Genomic DNA, 21,128 nt, shown 5'->3' with positions numbered 1-21,128 from the left:
CGCCAAAATGAAGGCCTCAGAAGCAGTCTCTGTGTCATCTTCTGCCCTCCTGCTCTCGGTCCCATTCTCCCCCAGGCTAGCCATCGAAACCAGAACGCTTTTCCCCAAAGCCAGTCATAAAACAGAAATACCACTGTGATTTTCCCTCACTTGTCTGTGTAAAAACTGTCCATAAAGAAATCACCTGTTCTACCTTGTTGATTGCAGTCCTAAGACCTCCCATTCCACAGAAGAACCTGCCCCTTACCCAGAAGGAAAAAAAGGCTGTTCAGAGAGGCCAAGAAGAATCTAGAGCCACCGGCCTCGCTGGGTTTCCTCACTCAGCATCAGCATCAGATCACACCCTTTTGGTCCAATCCTATTTCGACAGGGCTCTCCATGTTTTGTTGAACCTAAGGATAAAACTAGGCAATTTCCCTAGTATCTTTGGGCCTTCCTTCTGAAGGCCCCCATGTACACCTTAAATAAATAAGTACACCTTTTCTTCTAGCCATCTGTCTCTTGTCAGTGAATTTTCAGGGAACTTTGACCAGTCAACAACCCACCCCAACCTCTGCATACACTAGCACATTCCCCCCTTTCCTGCTTTGTCTCCAAAGCACTTATCGTCATCATATATTGTCATAGATATGTTTTTATTCATTTATCATATATTTATATTTATACTTATTCATTTTATTTATTTATCTTATCTGTGTCTCTCCATTACAACTCAAGTTTCATGAGGGCAGACAGTTTTGTGTTTTCTTCTATCGATACCTTCTGGAACAGTGCTTGGTGCATTGTAGGTGCTCAGTAAATATTTGTGAAATAAACAGATGCTTCTTGACTCCCCCACCACACACACTCACACACACTCATACACACTCACGTGTCCCCTCCTCTCAGCTATGTGATTGCCTTGGGTTCCCCTCAGGGTTCTCTCCCTGCAGCACCTGTCCTCTGGTCCAGCCTGCACTTGGGATCATCTTCCCACAGTGCAGCTTGGGGGTGCCACCTTCAGCAGTTTGCCTTGTTTTCTAAAATCCTCCTTTCTCACTCTCCCTTTCTAGCTCCTAACCTGTATTCCTCCTCAAATTGTTCCCTGTGGACAGCCAAACAGAACTACTTGCCAATCTTCACATTCTTCTTGAAATTTTTAAAATCTATGCCTGTACACACAGTTTCCTTTTCTTAGAATTTCATCCCCCTATTCCTCCCTGCCCATCACCCAGCAAGGCCTGGTTCAACTGTCAACAGCCCCTCTTTAAAGTCTTCTGCAACCACCGCCACGGCCTTCCTCCCTCAGCAATGCAGTCCCCATCAGTGCTCCTAACATATCTAAGAAAATTTTCATGGAAGTTCACTATTTTTTTTTTTTTTGTATTGTGGTTGTCAGGGTATTTCAATTTTAATTACTTTTTTTTTTTTTTAAAGGAAGTCATCTCAGCCTATGGACAGATAGATCCAGTATAGTTGCTAGCTACATGGTGGACCTGGGAGCCAGACCCACTGGATTCAAATCCCCCTCTCCTCCTTATAGCTGAGTGATATCGGGCAAGTTATTTAGCCTCTTCTGTGAGACTGAGTAATAATGGAACCCTCTCATTTTTAATGCAAATCACTTAGAACAGGCCTTGAAACATACGTGCTAGGTAAGAGTCAGCTAATAATAAAAACAGCGATAAAACTACCACCCACCCCCAGAATTAGCAAACGTCATCTTATGTTTGCTTTGGATATATTGTTATAAAGTCCTGCCATATCACAGACACGGCTGGAGTCTCCTTCCTATTGCTTCAGAGCCTATCCTCTGTCTCCTCCCTTCCTCCCTGGGGCAGCCATTAGGTCTTTTCTTTGGGACATGGGGCTCAGAGCTACCGGGCAGGGAATCCCAGGGTCCCAGCTCTCAGCGTGTGGTTGGAAGTGGGATGGGGAATGAGGGTGATTGGCTTTAGGTGAGCGCAACCTCTTGCCCCTTGAGGAGGTCAGGAGTAGGGCCTGAGTGGGCACCCGCAAGGCCCCAGGCCTCTCTTGCCCAGATGTAATTCGCAGGAAGCTATTATTCTTATCTGTTTGAAGCCTTTAACACACAGGTATTGCAATGAAACAGTAGATAGTATTTAGAGTGCTTTGAAAATTTTACATAAATGGTACCATACTCTATGTAGCTTTCTGTCCCTCCTTTTTTTCACTCCACAATATATTTCTGAGACCTGTTAGCCTTGATATATAGAGATCAGGCTCGTTTACTCTAACTTCTTGTGTCCTTCTATTGAAAGGTCATCCTATGACTTTTTCATTCCCCTACTGGGGAACATTTAGCTCATTTTTAATTTTTCACAATTACAAATTGTGCTGCAGTGAACATATTGTGCATATTTCTTTATGTATTTATGCAAGAATTGGTCAAAGATAAATGCCTAGAAGTAGACTAGATGAACCATAAGTGTGCATGTTTGAACTTTACTAGACATTGATGTCAATGGCTGTCCTCAACTGACATCCCACCAGCAACACATGAGATGCTTCACGTCCATACCAACACTTGGTCTTGTTAGACTCAACCACGTTAGCAGATACTATGGGTGAAAAATGCGGCCCCATTGTTCTGATCTAGTCAGGGATGTGACTAACACATTTACATATTTATTCATCATTCAGGTTTTCTCTTCTGTGAGTTGCTTCTTCCTATCATCTGCTTATGCTCTCTTTGTTATTTGTGGCGTTTTTTTTTTCTTATTGGATTTTTGGGAAATTATTTGCATATTTGTGTATTCTGCTTCTCTGCCAGCTGTATATATACAATCTTCTCAGTCTGGGGATTGTCTTTTAACTTTTAGCATCTTGGATGCTACACAAATTTTAAATTGTGGTATAGTAAAACTGATCATCCTCCTTCATAGCTTCTGCTTTTTTAGACTTGTTCTAAAAATCCTGCTCTAGTGTGAGATCTTAAGTACTTTCTTCTATATATTCTTATTAAATCTTATTTTTCAAATTGAGGTTTAATATCTCTGGAGTTATTTTTGTGCAGAGAATGGTGGGATCTAACTTTACTTATTTCTTTCGAATGGACAACCACTTGCCCAGATGCCACTTAACTGAACTTCTTCTTGACTTACACTATTGCCCGTCTCTTAAATTAGGTTCCTGCCCCTGCTTCCATCTGTTTCTGAGCCTTCATTCTGTCCTACTGAATCTGGTAATATCTGATAAGACAAATCCCACCTTTCCTCTCCCCTCACCTTGTCCTCTCCAAAATTTCCTTGACTATTCTTGGACTCTTTTTCTTCCACACAACTCTTACATTTTATCAAATTCCACAAAAATCAGTTGAAGTCTTAGTTTTAAATCATGTATGCACTTTTTTTCTCCCATGGCATTGTAGGCATTTTGAGAGAAAAACCAAATCACTCTCACCTTTGTATCTTTGAAACATCCGTTATCTGTTCTATATCTGCACCATCCAAAATGTTGTGCCCACTTAAACGTAGATTTATTAAGATTAAATAAAATGAATAATTATGTTCCAGCCATATTCCAAGTGCTCAGCAGCCACAAGTGCAGGAACTAACACATTGGCTTGCACAGAGAGAGAGAGAACATTTCCGTCGCCACCAGACATTCTGGTGCACAGAGCTAATCAACACATAGTAATCAATAAATGTTGGTTAAATAGCAATAATAAGAATCAATTGCCCCACAACCATAGGCTTTTGTAAAAACATGCTGACATTAACTTTTCTTAAAAAGGTAATCATTTTAATTTATTCATCTGAAGTTTTATAGTTGGTAGTTTTATTGCATTTAGAAATGAATATACCAATACCAGAATATTCACCACATATTGAGTTGCTGAACTAAGTCATCATGACACTTATGCAGTTTGGGAAGAGTAAAGAACTAAGAAGATTAGTTTGGGAATGCTATAATAAATGTTGGTTTCAAGACTTTTTTCCTAAGATTCATGGGAGGGAAATTTGGCAGGTGAACTGGTACATGTGCTACAGCCTACAGAAAAAAAAATGAAAATTCATATTTACTTTTTTAACAAGTGGATAAGAATGTCTGAAAGTCTCTCATTCTTTCCTTATCTGGCGTGGAGTTGCTGTTTCTTACCTTAGCATGTGAATGTAATAAAATCTACAGAGCACTCCCATTATTCTATGGCCTATAAATAGACCCTAACGTTGAGTTAAATTGACCAGCAATCATAATTATCTGTCACTTGCCAGTGGATTATGATTTGGACTTTGTTAGAGGAAAGTCTTCATTTTTTGGGGAAACTATTACAGACCTTTTGAAATAGATGCTTTTTCTATATTTAAAGCCTATAGGATCTTAGACTTAAAGTCACCTTTGGAGAAGGGGATAGCCAAAAAGAAAATGCTAAATAGGACTAAATATTCCAGAGTTGAATTACAACAAGAGAATTCTAGAGTTCGTATCTTTTCATCAAGCAGTTTTGGGCAGGGATGGGAAATAGGCTTTTGCTCATGCCCCACCACTCTCATTTGGCAGGAGCTATCTAGAGCACAGTGTTGAGGCTGACTTTGAGGCTGAGTGGAAAACAGGCCCCAGCTGGTTAGGAATGTCCAACACAGGAAGAGAAAAGGAGAGTGGCAGAATGAGTGTGAAAAGGTGGTCAACCTTCCACTGATCAATGCAGCTGGAGAAGCACCACATTGCCACAATACTCCTCATCGGCCTCCCCAACTCTTAGGGCAGGCATCCTGTCCCTTAAGTCACATCATAAAGTGCCTCATCTAATGAATCACATTTTTTTCCCACAGAGCTACTGAAATTCTCTTAGAATATTCCATTCTAACCATATACAGATGTGGTTTCTAACAATTTGGAAACCTGGATTTGTTGGGCCTTCTATGTTTGCTTGTGTTGTAGAAATCTTAAAATGGAATATGAAGCTTCATCTCTACGTGCAGAGGATCACTATCCAAATAATGTTGCACATATGGTTGTGTAAGAGTCGAATTAAACTGTTTTTCCCCTGATGTGACCAATCTTCACCTTCCAGGCTCAGAGCCTGTCCAATGCTAAGCCCATAGTGCTGGGTTCAGAAGTCATTGGATTTGGCACGATAAATGCTAAGACTGAAATTCCTAACACAGTTAAAGTAGGCAGGTTCACTTATAACACTGTGAAGATTTGATGTAAACACTTTGTGAAAAGTATTAATGGGATACTTAAAAAAAATTTTAAATTACAGTCGCCATTCTACTTGTAGATTACTTTTGCAATTAGTTTTTGTTTGTATTTTTTAATTATAAGTGATTTTTTCTGAGTCAAAGCATAATTTCTCATTGTGGTATAAACCAATAAATGATTTCTTCCTCAAAATACAATAAAATTAAGATCATTAGACCATTTCCTGGTTGTAAAATGCAGCGGATTCAAGTTGTTTTCCTTTATCACGAAGCCAAAATGTATGAATTACGGCCATCCAGGTTATTTTTCGTGCAGTTTGTACATATTTGTACAAAACCTGTACAAACTAAGGCAGGTTTTCTGAGGCAGTTTGTAGAACACTGGAAGATGAAATATTCAAAAATTTTTCTTTTCTTTTTTCTTTTTTTTTTTTTTTTTTTTGAGACAGGGTCTCACTCTGTCACCCAAGCTGGAGTGCAGTGGCTCAATCACAGCTCACTGCAGTCCCAAACTCCTTGGCTCAAGCCATCCTTCCACCTCAACCTCCCAAGTAGCTGGGACCACTGGCAAATACCACCACACTCAGCTACATTTTGTATCTTTTGTAGAGATGGAGTTTTGTTAGGTTGTCCAGACTGGTCTTGAACTCCTGGGCTCAAGCGATCCTCCCACCTCAGACTCCCAAAATGCTGGTATTACAGGTAGGAACCGCTGTGCCCAGCCTGAAATATTCGGTTTTGTAAGATTTTAAAGCTATGTCTTAAACATGAAAAGGTGAAATCCATCTGAAAAATTTAAAAGGAAAACTTTTTATAATGAGTCCCAAAGAAACAGAAGGGGAACAAGAATATCATTAGGAAATTTGATGTAAATGACAGGAGTATATACAAATATTTCTGTTTTAACTGTCTTTTATTCTTGTTTTATGTAACTAATTGTCTAGATAATTTTACAATTTATATTGAGTAGCAGCAATGGGAAGACTCCATCTGAGATGCTACTGTAAACATTCAGAGAAAAGCCCAGGAGAATGGCAGAAGAGAAGAGTTCATGGATAAGAAACTAGTACGAGCAGCAAGTCACCAAAGTGTTGTTTTGTTTTTATATTAAGATATCGTAGGTTCTCCCTAGAATCCATAGTCCAAATTCTGATCTCAGATTTACTGTGAGATAAAGGGTACGTGGGACCTGTTTGCCTTTCCTAAACATGAATGAGAGAGCTCTGGTTTGTGCATTTCTGGCTTTCTGCAATTCAGAGCCCGTTGAGACCGAGAGTGCCTCTCCAACCTCTTGTGAGAAAGACCACTCACATTCTTCAGTTCAGCCCGGTCAGTGCCCAGGTTCCAGCCACACCCAAGCACGGCAACATGTTCCCGTCAGGGGTTTCCTCAGAAACCAGGGGCTCCCCACTTAAGCTAGCAGCCGCTGTCAAAGGCAGGCCGGCTCCCCGGTTCCCTCCGCATCGTCCAACTCTCACTCTTCCCAGGCTATACTTCATTCCCACGGGTTAGGCCCTCCTTGTCCTCCACGGAATGGGCTCTGTGCCAGGGGCCCTGCTGTGTGCTGGACATATTGTGGTCCTGTAATCCTCAGAACCACACTGACGGGGGGCTGCCAGCCTTTCACAAGTGTGGACACTGAGGCTTGGAAATGTTGGCATCAGTCGTACAAATGTCATGTGGGCTGAAGTGGCTCCCTCGTGGAGACCCACAGCCAGCCCTTCCTGCTGCTCTGGGTCACCCACAGGTCTCCTGGTCCCCTGGACACTCGTGACACCTTTACATTTTCTTTCCAACTTTCCCCATGACTTTTATGTTCTGACAAGGCATTTTTTCTTTTCAATTAAGTTCTAGTATTTTTTTTAAAAAATAAAACCATTTTATGCGTTCTACAATGATCTCTATATAATATCTTAGACATGAAGGTATCTTAGGATTTTTATTTAATTGAAAGAAGTTTTAGAAGCCATGTAATCTAATTTCCTTGCTTTACAATAAAGTAATTAAGGACCAAAGAGATTAAATGACTCAGCTAAAGCAACTTTACTCAGTTTGTAGCAAGAGTGGAAATAGGACCCAGGCCCATGCACTGTGATAAACACACTGCCTCAAATTCATTTTTTAAGTCCTTCATTTCATAAATCTCCTTTTGGTTACAGTATATTCTACACATTTAAAAAAATTGCTTTATTTATATTGAAATTAATTTATATGAATGTAAAACCTACCCAGTCTTCATTCAAATAACATTGTCAGTAAAGTTTTTCTACAGTGAAGAATGGAAGCTTTCGTTGCAAAAATAAAGATTTTTAGCATTTATAACACTTGAAAAATAATTCCAGAGCACTGTATTTGATTAGGGAGAAAAAAGGAAATAAATCAAATCCAAATAAACTCTCTACCTGAGATAATAGCATTGTATCAACGTCGGCTTCTTGATTCTGACAAGGCACTCTGCTTCTGTAAGACATGGTCATTGAGGAAGCTGACTGAAGGGCAGATGGAACCCCTCCGTACTATTTTAGCAACTTCTTGTGAGTCTTGAACTACTTCAGAACAAAAAGTCATTTTTTTGTTTTGTTTTTTCAGTGATGATATACAGCAGGACAACCAGTCCTGAAAAACTTTGCAAAATTGATCATACCCTGGTGCTCCTCCTTTAACAGACATGGCAGCCCCTGAATTCCAGATCCAGCCCCACCTCCCAGGTCTGCTCTATCTTCAGCCTTACAGGTGCACGGGGGCTCTTGGGACACTTCAGAGCTCAGGGGGCTAAATAGAGTTTTACAGGCTGGCCTGAGAGTCGAGGCTTCTTTCCTAGCATTGTTTCTATAGGGAAATGCTTCTGTGTTATAGAGAATCAATTCACAACTGTACTCTTGAAGTCCAACCCATCTGTAGCTTGAGGGTGGTCTACAACCTGCTGTGACTGTGACCTTAGGTATAACACAGAGGACAAGTGAAATGGAAGCCACAGCTATGGGTTTCTTCTACTTTGAAATAAGCATTCATCTAAAGATGAATGGGCAAAGAAACAAGTTTTACAAATATGGTGACCAAGCATATTTCCCCAAGCCGAAGTCTTATAAGAAGGCCGTTACTGAAAAAAATAATATTTGTGTTTCTTCTACTCTTTTACTGTTTTAGTTACTGGTGTTAATTAGTGATCTTACTGCAAAAGACTTGCTATCTTTGCTTAATAAATAGAACAATACAGCATGGTGCATAGGGCTTGTGTGTGCACATCCCACAACACATCTAAATGTACCTCCGAACAGTTTGGATTTAATACCTTGCTCTCCGGGGCATCACTGTCTGTGCTTACAAATGCAACCCCTTTAACATCTCCGTGTGAACCTCAGTAGTGGTCATTCTTCGGTCCTGCAGGAAGCCCTGTCCTCACGGTGGTCTCATACTCAAACGTCTCTGGGAGTTCCCAGGGACTGATTTTTATAATTCCCCAAACACCATTTTGACAGTTTTCTGCACTTCTTGTACCTTTCTAGGAATCTCTAGGACAAGGATGGGTGGGGGTGTCTCATGTGTACTGTGGATGTGCATTTTACTCATAGGCAAGTTATTAAGTCAGAGCACAAGAAGAAAATAGTACATGGTTAACAATCATAGTTGAATGCCTTTTCGGTATCCAGAATGAGAACAGATCATGGGTTCTCCAGTCAGGGGTTTGATGAAGCCATTGGCTTGAGCACAGGAATCATCTTGCTGGAAAGTAAACAATTCAATTGGTGATGTGTACACGTGGGAGGCTTGAGAATGCCAGGAACAGCAGGTTCACCTCTCTTGGTGCCTACTCACTAGGGGCCTCTGTTCTCTGGATAGGAGTGAAAGGGAACTGCACGAACTTCCCTTCCAGCCCCCTACAGGTTCCCACTGCTCCCAGCTCCAGTTTATCCCTCAGATTGGCATGTCTGAACCCCAAGTACAGTCAGAGTTCGAGTTCTCTCCTAAAGGTTTCCTGGACTCCAGTCAAATCAGGGGATATCCCTGGCATCTAGGCTCGTGTCCCTAAATATTCTGTGTGCCCTAAGCCCACAGACAAAGTATGGTGGTCACCTATTTGATCAACAACTACACACTTGAATCTTCATTCCAGACTAGCCAACACTTCCTGTCACATGCTAACACTAACCCACTGGGGCCCATAACCCATCCCCCGATCATGTGACCCCTCGCAAGATAAGCCCTCTTTATCAGTCAGTCTTTTCATCACCACCCCCAAGCCCACGCCAATTCCCACTTCATACATGTGCTTAATCCTTCTCTTCAATCTGAGATGATCTCTCTTACCACTGTCTCCTGTTCACACCACATCTAATATCTACATCTCCATTTATACCCATATCATATCTATACCCACTCCCTGTAGATCAACATAGCTAGCTATTGCAGCAAGGTGGCCAAGCGGCCAACTGCTAGAAGCTGCTCTGGAATTCCACCTCTGTCATTCATTTGCTATGTGTCAGACACATTGCTCACCCTCTTTGCATTTCATTTCCTCTTTGGTAACATGGGGATAAATAACAGTATCAACCCTGTAGAACTGTAGGGAGAAACAAAAGAAACCCTGTAAGTCCACTGCTCAGCATAGAGTTAGAAAAAAAGAAGGGTTTGATCAATGTTAACTGTTTTTCAAAATTCTTGCCATTTCCAAATTGCGCTTAATCTCACCTCCCTCATGCCTCTTTCCTAAATTCTGCTTGTTTCTCTTAACTCCTAAATATTTATGCTCACCTCAAACCACTTAACATTCAATAGCATACCCTTAGCAGGAAGTTCCCCCAGACTTTTTCTTTTTTCTTTTTTGAGATAGGGCCTCACTCTGTTGCCCAGGCTGGAGTGCAGTGGCATGATCTTGGCTCACTGCAACCTCCACCTCCCAGGCTCAAGCAATCCTCCCAAGTAGTTATGACTATAGGTGTGTGTTCTCACACCCAGCTAATTGTCATATTTTTGTAGATACGGGGTTTTGCCATGTTGCCCAGGCCAATCTCAAACTCCTGGGCTCAAGTGATCTACCCACCTTGGCCTCCCAAAGTGCTGGGATTACAGACATGAACCACTGCACCTAACCAATACTTTTTAAAAATTGTGTTAAATAAGTTATTATTGTGTCCTTAATCTTATTGAACACAGGCACTGTATTCTATATTTCTCTTGTGTGAAAAATGCCCAGTGTAGTGCAGGACATATCACTAGATATTCTACAAATAATTCCTTGGCTCTCTGAATCATTTTGAGGAAAACCCAACAACTCATTTGATTATGAGTTTAGAATATCCATATTTTCTGCACCTCTTTTTTAAAAAATGATTTGATCTAATGATACCTTCCCCCATACCCAAGTGAACAAAATAAATTAGGTCTTCTGTGGTTTCCAAACACCATTATTTTTTGTTCATCCAAGAGCAGGAAAGCCATGATCTCACATTATCAAAATGGGCCCAAATGCCTGACGCGGTTGCTAATTATTGCTCCACTGACGTTTTCGGATGTGCTTCTGAGCAGCCTGTCATGAGCTGGTGATGCCAACACAACAACTTTACAAAGGAAACTTGCCAGAGTGAGAGTTGATTTATGGCCTCATTGCCCTTGCAGGTATCATATAGATGCAATCTAAAAGATCCTCAGTTTGTGTTGTTGGCAGACTTTTGTTCAATGGGGGTGCATTTTTATACCTCAGTTATAGTGGTAGACAAACTGATTTTAAAAATCTCTCCACTTGGATATTTTATGACTGTGAAATCTCCATTAGAGAATATCAAAAATTTTTTTACAGATGTGATGTCTGAAGCACTGGCATAATCTTCACTCATGAAATGCCCTAGGAATGACTTTTCAGATGGCTGAAAGTATGATGTAAACATAGCATTAATTAATCAAAATACTTAGAAAATTGGGTTTGGAAAAATGGTGAAATTGAACTTTTAAATATCAGCCCTATAATAGAATTTGAGATTCCTGTTATCCTTTCAGAAAAGCCAATATTAATGGAAATGAAAGGAAAATGATTTAATTATGCTAGCTCACCTGTAGAAATCAACTAGATGGATGGATTATTTCAATGATAAAGTATCTTTAAACTTTACTTTTAAATAAGTATATGTTTTATTCTAGGATATCTGTATGGATATACTCTAAATTTCTGACTCTGAAAACTCAAATTTCAAAACACAAAATATTCAGGTTTGAGGCTCACCATCCAGAGCACGTTGGAGAATAATTTAATTTGTCTTTCTTTAAGGTGCCCGGCATGAAGCCCCAAAAGGCAGCAAGACCCAACTTTAAATTACATTTCAATTAAGAAATCAAAATAATAACATTTATATATCTTACTTTATTAATCCTCAAACAGTTAAGGTGGAACAAAATGTTTTCTACCAAAAAGAATATAAACCTCATAAAATAAAGGGAATCTCTTACATAAGCATAGATGTTCCTAATTGAGAAAAAAATAATCAATTTATAAAACATGTCATAAACTCAAAATATATTGTGTATTTGAAAAGCAGAAATAGGTTGAAAACCCATAGCCATTTTGTTTTCAGAAGACTGCCCGAGTCACTGCACAGGAATCCAGTGGGCTATCTTAACTACAGCCAGCCCACCATGTTAGTAAACTGAAAGACGATGACAGCACAGCGTTCACGAACTTTAGGAGATATTAAAACTTCAAGATGTGACTTGAAGAAAAAAGGGTTCCATTTCAAACATGTTTGGGAAGCCTTGGGCAACTAAACTAAGCTTTTTACTGTAAAACTTCTTCCCAAGAAGGGAAGGGTACACACTGTTTCCAAAAGTTATTGTGACCTTGGTATCTTTCTCTCACAGAACATCTTGAAAGACTAGTGGTTCCTGGGGGCAAACCATGGGAAACGCAGCCAACGTGCAGACCCTTTTATGGCAGATGTCCTATGGGCAATAAGAAGAATGAGCCCAGAGAGTAACAATATGATATGGGGGCTTTCTGCCTAGTAAAGGATCTGAACCTAAAAAGTGGGATGAAGAATCAGTACCACAAAACTTCATTTATCCCTATCTTCTTCATTTAATTCATTCATTTATGCATTCATTTGTTCATTCATGGAGCTCCTACTATTGAACCAGCTACTAGGCGTACGGAGGTTGATAAGATATTATCCTTGCCCTGAAAGAATGTGCTCTGCAGGATAGAAGGAACAGAGAGATATATGAAGTCAGATCAGAATACTAGTTTTGTCCCCAGACAAAGGAAAGGTGGTCCTCAGTTCTGTCTGGGAATCAGAAAAGACTCAGCCTTGGAGTTGGGTCTGAGCCATGAGGATAAGAAGCCACTCCAGGCTGAGGATGATGAATGCAAACAGGTAAAGACAAGAAAGCCACATCACATTTGGAATGCTACAAACCTTCTCCTACAGCTGGAATCCCAAAGGAGAAGAATTCCTTGAAAGACTAGGTTATTTAATTGTGGAAAGATCTTAAGGAAATGAGGATATAGACAAGGTAGCCATTCAGAAAACTCTGTCAGTAGTCCCTGGAGAGACAGTGAGGACATCTACTAAGGGGTGACAGTGGGTTTTAAGAGGCAGCAGGCCAGCACTGTGTGGGGAGGGAGAAGATGGATTTTTTGGTGGTCCATAGGCATCTGACTTGGCCATTGGGAGGATGGATGGTGGAGCCAGGCAGGAGGATAAGAGAAGCAAGAGACTGGGAGAAAAATCAGGAAAGCCAGTTTTAGACATGTTGAAATTCAAGTGTCCAAGGGACACCCAGAGGGAGCCATTGGGTTGGCAACAAATTTGTTATATGAGAGAGCCACCTGGACATGAGACAGCCACCTGGACACGAGACAGCCACCTGGTATGAGACAGCCACCTGGACATGAGACAGCCACCTGAACATGAGAAAACCACCTGGTATGAGACAGCCACCGGGTATGAGAAAACCACCTGGTATGAGACAACCACCTGGACATGAGGCAGCCACCTGGACATGAGATAGCCACCTGGACACAAGACACCTGGAAGGAGACAGCCACCTGGACAGTAGATGAGAGTTTTGGAAATTATTTGCCTGTATCTTTAATTTCCCTTTTTTCATTAGAATTTAAACATGGCCTCTGCTCAAAGAAGAAAAAGAAGGAGGAATGAAGGAAAGAACTGAAAAGAAAGAAAAGAAGAAGGAAGAAAGCACATCTTCCTACAACCACCCCTTCTCAGTCAAGGTTTCTTCTCCCCTTGCCCTCATTACCCCACCGTGTCCACTTACCCTGTCCTCACCATGCCACTATCTTGACACGATTGTTCAAGACCTCCTTCTGGCAAGGTCATTACTTGTACCCCTGGCAGTGTTTCATGCCATTGAACCTTCCTCCTTAAAGAATGTGCAACCACTCTGTGGTCCACTTTCTTCCCTTGGCTTCTGAACGGCCCCAAAGCCCACTCCTCAGACATCTTAGTGGGTTCTTTTTCCCTCTGTCCACTCCTCTCACTCGGGCATTCCATGGGGTTCTGTCCAAATTGCTCTCTTACAAACTCCCCTTGGGCAATCTGCACTACCCTTCAGCTCCAGTTGTCATCAATAGCAGCATAGGCATAGCTGCAGTAGCAAATGGACCCCAAAATATATGGTGACTCATCATATTTGATCTACTTATATCATTAAGCTAATGGACCTTTAATTTTGCTAAGACAAGGAACAACTGAGAGTCTTCTTCCCAGTCATGTCCTCAAAATCGGGATTCTTTCTCACTTTCAGTCCTTCCCGCCTCTCCTCCCTCTTTCTCCTACCTCACTTTCATAGGCAGACTTTTATTTTATTTTTACCTCCTCAGCTCTTACCTCTTCTGGTGGAATATTCACTACACTGTCCCCGATATTTTTGCACACTTCGTCTCCTTTAATCTTTATGCCCAATTTCATAGGGTAAACCAGGATTCAGAGAGGGTAAATCCACACAAATCCAGAATTCAAATACAAGTCCGTCAGATTCTAAAGCCAGTGACTTCTGCGCCTGGTCATTCTGCTTTCTTCTTTTTCAGAGAGACTGAAGTTCAGACAAACAAATAAGCCACCACTAAGAAGCAGAGTTGGAATTTAAACCCAGGTTTTTTACTCCCAAATTAGAGCTCTGAGTCCTTTCTATATTTATGTGTTCCAGGTCTGTATCAGCATTAGTGATTAATTTCCCAGGTTCCTGGCTCTACATTTGCAAATTAATTTACATTTTCCCAAGAAGAACTTGCCCTGAGGAATGCGGAGGAGATCACAACTGCTGTCATCCACTCTCCCTTGTCTCCCGAATCTTGTAGAGAAGCTGTCGTCATTGCTCCTATGGGCTTTAGATGGTAAACAGCAAATGCCTGAATTCTTGAACAAACTTGGTGAAGAATACAAAAAGTGAGATTTTTACCCCCAAAATTGTTGAGTGGTAGATAGTGCCTTGCATTTCCGAGCACAGCCTTCTCCAGTACCTAGTGAAAGGGTTCATTTTTTTTTTTGTCTTTGACAGACATAGCTACATATCCCCTACATAATCAAAATTGCCTTCCAAAACCCATCTTTGAAATAAATTTTAAATGGAGAGAGGCAGAGAGAGTGAGAGAGAGAGAGAGAGGGGGAGAGGAAACTGTGTGGAACTAGATGGAAATGACTTCTCTCTTCTCTACCCCTTTCTAATAAAAAAAATTAAACCTCTTCCAACTCCAAATTTACCCCGGCATTTTCTGGCTGCCTTGCAAGTCCATGAATGCTGGTGACGTGCCATGCCACTTGCTACAGATACTAATGGTAGGGATACCTTTTCAAACAAAATCAAGACCAGTTAGACATCACCAGCACTTCTACTCTTGGACAAAAAGCATCCTGGATGATTTACGTCAATCTTTAAATCCCCCCATATTCCCAGTCTTCACGGATTTGTGAGCCAAGCCAAGCTTGGCATGGACGCTCCCCGGTGTGCCAAAGGTGGCTTATGAAATGTGGGCCCTCAGGCATAGGCACAAGCAGGGGCCCTCTGACACCAGAGACCTTTTGGGAACTCTGCAGCCCATTACAAGTTGTCCTCTCTGGGAGCTGGTACCTGATACCCGGGACTAGGAAAGAGGGGCCCCATTCCATGGCTCTCCAGCCTCCTCTACTCCTTCTTCACTCTCCCTCCATCTCTACTTTGGAAACATATTTTACTGTTGGATTACTTTATTTTGAAACATTTCGTTAAAACAATACATGCATATGAAAACTAAATGATATAAAAGGAAATATAGAAAACAACAGCCTATCATGCAACTTGTCACCTTAAATAACAGAGGCTCTCTAAAGGAAAAAGAGGCTTCCTCAGGACTAGGGCATTGCAGTGGGAATACGTGTGCCGTGGTAAACTATATGCATATTCAGGGAGGTAAAGGAAGACAGGTTTTTAAAGGAAAGATTAAGAGGATGACACACTTGCTTTCAAATGATTATCCTTGGCTACAAGGATCAATCACAAGGCTGATGTCTGTCCAAGGTTGGACAGGCAGCTGCTAAACAGATGTCCCCGCAGAAGTATTTTCTGTGTCAGTTGTAATGGCCTTTGTGCAAGGTTGTGGTTTCTGCAGAATCTTTTGTGAGAGTTTTGTTATCAGGCATACGAGTGTAAGAACCCTCTCTTCATTGCCTTCCCAGCTCTGTCTGTCAGGGTGTTTTGTTTTGTTTAACACAAGTGAATCCATTTTGATTTTGACGACTTTCACAAACCCTTCCCCTTCCTCCATGCCACTTCCCAGGGCTGACCATTTTTTAACAATTTCAGTTTTCAGTCCTCTTGAAAGTTACTGCTGTAATGTGGAATAATAAGCCTAAGCTTCTGTTTCCTGTTTAGTAACCCTTGATAGTATCTAGTGACTCCTTTCTGAAAAACATAATCAATTTTTCCCTATAGTCCTCTAAGTGTTTTACTGCTACAGATAATTTTGAGTTATGTGTTTAAATACAGTTATTAAATCTTGATTTCTTGTCCTAGGAACCTTGGGCGGTGTCTCCTGACTCAACCATGTGTGACGAGAATACCAGCTTTCCCCTATCTCTGAGCTTCTAACGTTTTTTGTGCCTCCCCCGACTTCAAAAGTGTTAAGAGTTCCCATGGGGATGGTGAAATGGGCCATTCCTGAGTGGTATAATAAATCTCACCGAACTTCAGGCATGCCTGTCATCAGCCAAGTCCTCTGGTGGGGCTGCTGGCATTTGAAAATGAGGCTTCTCACAATGTATTTCATTTCTTCGGCTACTCAGTTCAAACTTCAGTTATTTCAATGTTCACTCTTGTGTTAATTAGCTTTGAGGTAGAGTCACAAATAAAAACATCAGAAAGCTTTTTGCCATCTCCTGAACAGGACTGAATGACAGGGAAGGATGAAGAGTGTAGGCTAAAATGTAAAGAAGACCCAGTTCCTGGCTCAAAACAACAGACCTCTATTATCTCATAGTTCTGGAGGATGGAAGCCCAAGATCAAGGTGTCAACAGGACTGTTCTCTCTCTGGAGGCTCTAGGGGAGGGTCTGTTCCCGGCCTCTTCTGTCTTCTTGTGGCTGCAGGCATTCCTGGGCTTGTGGCTGCATGGCTCCCTTCTCTGCCTCCATCTCCCCATGGCCTTCTCTTCTCCCTGTGTTTCTCTCCTCTGTGCAGCTCAGGCACTTGGCATTGAATTTAGGATCCACCTGCATAATTCATGATAAGCTCATGTTGAGATCCTTAATTTAATTTCATCTTCAAAGACCCATTTTCCAAATAAAATCACATTCAGAGCTTCCAAGGGTGAGGGTGTAGATGTATCCTTTGGGGTGATATACTGTTCAGCCTACTACATTGCCCCTGGAAAAAATATGTTTTGATATAAAAATAAAGGTAGAATCCTTTTTCCCTCTTTGTCCTCTAAAAATAGGGAAAGGAAGGAAGCCTTCCCATGGCAAACAGCTTGAGTCTTTTGCCCAAACCAGGCCTCAATTTAGGTGTTGTTCTTGATGTTTTGTGTTTAACATTTTTTTGAGGGTGAGGCTTGGCGGCTGGTTGCCCGCAGGAGGCACTGGCCTCATGGAACTACTTTCTATGATGCAGATTCAGTTCCTGGGGATTTTGGGGGGCCAGAAGGGGAGGACTATTTAAAAGAAGCCCCTAAACTTCACCCTGACACACAGAGTGCCTATTTGTGTTTTGTTGTTTTTTTTTCCCTCAAGGGAGAATGGTTGTATTCCATCTCATCAGGGTCTCTTAAGGTAAGCCCACACAACTGCTTTTGATATGAGAATCTAGACTGAATGTTCTAGGGCTCTCCAGCCTTTAGGAGGAAATGATATTATTTTGGCAGGTCTGCCTATGTTATGAGGGCTGAGGGCTTTCAGCTCTTACCCGCTGAATCAGCTCCCAGCCTGCCTCCCACCACCCCACAGGCCTCCCCACCATGGCGGGGCCTCCCTGCACCCTCCGAAGTGAGCCTGACCTGTGGTCCTGCTTTGGGGTCCTGAGTGTCCCCGTCGGCCCTGCAGCTAGTATGTCCCTAAGCAGGTGGCTGCCTCCACCCTTCTCCTGTCTGGCTCTGTGCTGCCTGGAGCTGTCAGGGCACCAGAGCCCTGGTCCTGGACCTCTGGGTGGAGGGTGGATGAGCTGGCTTCCAGGTGGCTCTGCATTGTCTTGCCACCTGGCCATGAAGCTTCTGCTCCACGTCTCAGAGTCTTGCACAGAGTTCCTTCAGTTTCCAGTTTGTCCCCTTTCCCCCAGGCACTCCAAACCTCAGGTCTGGCAGGACGGACGCCATCCCAGCTCCAGCATCGGCCACTGCTCCTGGCTTCTTTTGGAGGCACTAAAACACTTCATTTCCCGAAATTTTCCTCTTTTAGCCAATAACTAAAGTCCCATAAACTCCACAAACATAAACCCAGTCTGGGGTCTGCCAGGACATCTAGCCGGATTGGGAGGAGGGTGGGAACATGAGTGCCATGCATCCACACCACACCTGTGAGCACAGCTCCTCCCTCAGGACCAAGGTGAGTACCCAGAATGACTCCTACAGCCTTTCTCCCATTAAAAAAATAATAATAATAAGCCTGAACTTGTGTACTCCTTCTTCCTTTCCAGCCCCACGAAATTTAGTAAGTTATTTTCTCCCCACACCCTTTCCAGTTTCACGTGAGTCTGCCTTCCTCATTTCTCACTGGGAATACGATTCCCAAAATAGCCTGAGAAAACTTTCTGTGGCATTGCCAGCCCCTGCGGGAGGGGCTCCATTATGAACTCCATGACTGGAGACTCCTGGCACCATGTGGCGAGGCTACCAGAAGCCGCATGATCTTGACCTTCAGTGAAGGATGTCAGTAAATTGCTTGTGATGTAATAAGCGGTTAATGTGCACATAGAGGTCACATGCTCACTGAGGTGTCCCAAGGACACACTGGAACACCTGACCTAAAGTTCTGTTTTCCTTTTCATTTACCAGTTGCTCCTGCTATGCATTTTGATCATTGTATTGTTATAGAAGAGAGTAGCACAAAAGCCTTTATTTTTTGGGAATTTCAGCATTGCCAATTAATTATCTGGATCATCCAAGCAATGTCTACAAATTTTGTTCTGACACTAGAACCTTGATAGAGGGAGATATGTAGCCAAAATGAAGCACTGAGAGCATTCTGTGCCCCGAAACCTCCCTGATGTCAATACGTAGCTGATCATAGATAGCAGGAATTCATCCTGTTGAATAGTCACCAAAGAGAAATTCCCTTTTGCTATGTGCTGTGAGCAAATCTTGCCTAGGGGCCTGGGGAGAAAGTATGCCCTCTTTTCTCATTTTGTAATAAGCAAATCAATTGAACAGTGTTGTGGAGGCTAATATAGCTTCACAATTCAGACACCGTCTTGTTTATGGGATTCTTGGGATCAACCAAATGGATTCTTTTTTTTTTTTTTTTTTTTTCACATGGAGTCTCGCTCTGTTGCCCAGGCTGGAGTGCAGTGGCACCATCTCGGCTCACTGCAACCTCTGCCTCCTGGGTTGAAGAAGTTCTCCCTGCCTCAGCCTCCTGTGTAGCTGGGACTACAGGCACACACCACCATGCCCAGCTAATTTTTGTATTTTCAGTAGAGACAGGGTTTCACCATGTTGGCCAGGCTGGTCTCAAACTCTTGACCTCAAGTGATCCACCACCCTCGGCCTCCCAAAGTGCTGGAATTACAGGCATGAGCCACCAGGCCTGGCCTGGATTCTTAATAAGTCTCTGTTTGAGGGGAAGTCCAATAAAATATCTATGTCTGGAATCCTGTATTCAAAGAATCTTTAATAATGTGAAAAGCTCTCAGCTACTCAGGAGGCTGAGGCAGGAGAATCGCTTGAACCTGGGAGGCAGAGGTTGTGGTGAGCCGAGATCGCACCACTGCACTCCAGCCTGGTGAAAGAGCGAGACTTCATCTCAAAATAATAATAATAATAACAATAATAATAATAATGTGAAAACTCATGATATTGCTGTTTGTTTAAAAAGTATCAGTATGCTAAACTGTAGTTACAGTTTAATCTCCAAAATATCTCTTCCTTGATCTAGAAAATTTTTTACTTGGAAACAAAGGTGTTGATTCCATAATTCGTCTCAAAGCTTACATGTAAGTTCCTGAGAAGCTGCTAAGCTTCTCAGTTGCTAAGCTGGTCACTCTAGGCCTTTGAAAGTTGCATCCTTTTCTGAGCACACCATTTTGATACAGGATGAAATGTGAAAGTTCTGGGTGCCGGGAAATGGGAGGAAAAGATGGAGGGAGGGGATTATCTCAGGGAAGGAGGCTGGTGACTCTGAAAAATCAACTGGGCTCAGTCAAAAGTGCTGTGGGCCTCAGTTGGAAACTGGAAGGGGACTGGGGCCTTAGCAATGGGGAAATTGACAAAATCAGGCTGCTGTAATCTCAGACAACTTCACCTTCTTTTGAACAGAACACAGCCTGTCCTTGTTTGCATTCTTTCATCACTCCTTCACTTTATTATATTTAAAGTGAATGGGTTAAATTTTCCCGTTCACTCAGATTGGATCAGAACACAGAACTGAGGTGTTAACACATGCGTCTAAAACAAGATGACGCCCTGAGTTTCAGAATAAAACATGCCACGTGATAAAAACATATTTTAATAAATATAAACTTACGTCCTTTTAAGAGTTTTTGTTCTTTTTTTTTTTTTTTTTTTTGAGATGGAGTCTTGCTCTGTCACCCAGGCTGGAGTGCAGTGGCGCAATCTATGCTCACTGCAAGCTCCGCCTCCTGGGTTCATGCCATTCTCCTGCTTCAGCCTCCTGAGTAGCTGGGACTACAGGCATCCGCCACCACGCCCAGCTAATTTTTTGTATTTTTAGTAGAGATGGGGTATTAGCCAGGATGGTGTCAATATCCTGACCTCGCGATCCTCCCATCTTGGCCTCCCAAAGTGCTGGGATTACAGGCATGAGCCACCGTGTCTGGTCAAGAGTTTGTTAAAATAATTTTTTTCATTCCTTGAGAAATTACAGTTACATATTTAGGATGAATATTATCTGTAATTGGAAAGTATGTTTCATGGCTTTTTCTTGGCTAAATATATTTACTCCCTTATATTTCAAAATAGCCATAGTAGCCAGTGTCTTCACAGAAAAGAGTAAATCAATTTATTTATTTAGTTATCAGACAATGAATACTTTTTAAGGGACTAATTAATATGCATGAGAATTGAAACAATGAGAAAAAAACCAGCCCCCAGTTACCCATGACCTTCAAAGAGCCAGAAATAGGACAATTATCACACAAATAAATGAGAGTGTCCACTGTGATCAGTGTTCTGAAGAAAGGAACAAATGGCCCTAAGGATATATCAACTTCATGTCAGGGAGAGGAGAGGCGGCAAGGCCAGCCACAAAGGCATTCTCAGACCAAGCTGGTTTCCCCCAGGCTTTGACCCCACTGTCCACACCGGCTCCCTGCAGTCCACATTGGCCAAAGGCAA

Source organism: Gorilla gorilla, chromosome 5, assembly GCF_029281585.2.
Source record: "Gorilla gorilla gorilla isolate KB3781 chromosome 5, NHGRI_mGorGor1-v2.1_pri, whole genome shotgun sequence".
NCBI lineage: Eukaryota > Metazoa > Chordata > Mammalia > Primates > Hominidae > Gorilla > Gorilla gorilla.
Note: the sequence above shows the minus strand (reverse complement) of the source record.